The 1,310-nt window shown below is 42.8% G+C and overlaps 1 long non-coding RNA gene across 1 annotated transcript; it reads right to left on the reverse strand.

Annotated features, from left to right (window-relative positions):
- Positions 1–706: 706 nt before the first annotated feature.
- LOC142892444 (uncharacterized) lies at positions 707–1,025 on the reverse strand. Its single transcript, XR_012927428.1, has 2 exons — positions 893–1,025; positions 707–849 (listed from the first exon to the last, which is right to left on the reverse strand). It is a non-coding gene; the product is annotated as an uncharacterized LOC142892444 (long non-coding RNA).
- Positions 1,026–1,310: the final 285 nt, after the last annotated feature.

The raw sequence follows: 1,310 nt of genomic DNA on the forward strand, positions 1-1,310 counted from the left end.
AGAAGATATTTTGTGACTGATCTTGATTTTATTTTTTGTCTGAACTGCACGTTTTCAAAGTATGCTTACCGCGTTTCTCCTGTTCCCTTTTCTTTACACTCAAGTACCTTGACTTCACTAAGTCCAAGCGTAACTTGTAACTAATCAATCACAACTTGGACAGCTACATGTTCACCCAACTCACTTTTAATGCACGACCTAAGACTGTAACCTGCCGCCTTGTTAAGTAAACAATAGCCATAACAATGGTGCTGTCCTGGTTGACTAACACAAACAACGTTCTCAAAATGTTTCCCGCCAACATTCTCTACATGAGAAATGCTTCCTACCAGCACTGTACCTCAGCCAACGACCATCGATAAAAGTGTACACATCTAGTCCTAAACAATCTGCTGCAACCTGAATTTCCACTTCTGTGGCCCAACTATGAACATACCTCATTCTGGACTGCACAATGTAGTCAGAGACAGAGGAATAGTGATTGCGCAAAATACTCTTGTATTCGTCGGCATTCCCTTCCAAATCTTTACAGACAGCCATTCATATCTTGCGATGGTGCTTCTGTGAACCACTCACAGCCTGACTAATGGCTCTGAAGAAGCAGTTCCCATCAGCCACAACACTCTCATTTTTACAAGGAGCACCTAGGGACTATCACGATCAAAAAGGGGAAAACTAGCGCATTCCAAATAAATATTCAAATTGCGACAAAGGTCAACACAAAGGTCAACAACAAGAGGACAGAAAGTAAACTCTTCATTGGTCACAGCACCGACAAACTATGCGTCGGAATTATCTGCATCAATGTTCAGTGCGTTTACATGGCACTAGAGAAATTCGAATTATTGCCTTAGTACGATTATGATCGGAGAACTCACGTGCATGTAAACACCTTAGTCCGATTATGATCGGAGTTTGAGAACTCCGATTGGAATCGGAGAACTCCGATTGAGACACCCAGATAATGCGATTGGAATTTTCGAATTTCTCTGCCATGTATACGCCTTAGTTGGACTATTAACTGGACAATGCGAGTGCGCACGCGTCACGCCTCCCTCTCGCGACTCATGACCGCACAACTACGTCATCTAACAAAACAGACGGCGCGAAACAACCTGGCAAACGCGAATAAGAATGTTCACATTTGGAGAGAGGATCAGACCGAGGGATGCTTTCTCTTCTAAAAGAGATGGACATATTAAAATAACGCGCAACAGAGACCTTTTTAAAAAGGTAGCGCAGCAAATGCAGGGCTACGGCTGTAAGAGGCAATGATAAGTCTGCCAAAATGAACCAAAATGTACCAAATA

The sequence above is a fragment of the Nelusetta ayraudi genome, unplaced genomic scaffold (assembly GCF_046127955.1).
Source record: "Nelusetta ayraudi isolate G7.1 ecotype Tasmania unplaced genomic scaffold, CSIRO-AGI_Nayr_v1 ptg000034l, whole genome shotgun sequence".
Taxonomy (NCBI): Eukaryota; Metazoa; Chordata; class Actinopteri; order Tetraodontiformes; family Monacanthidae; genus Nelusetta; species Nelusetta ayraudi.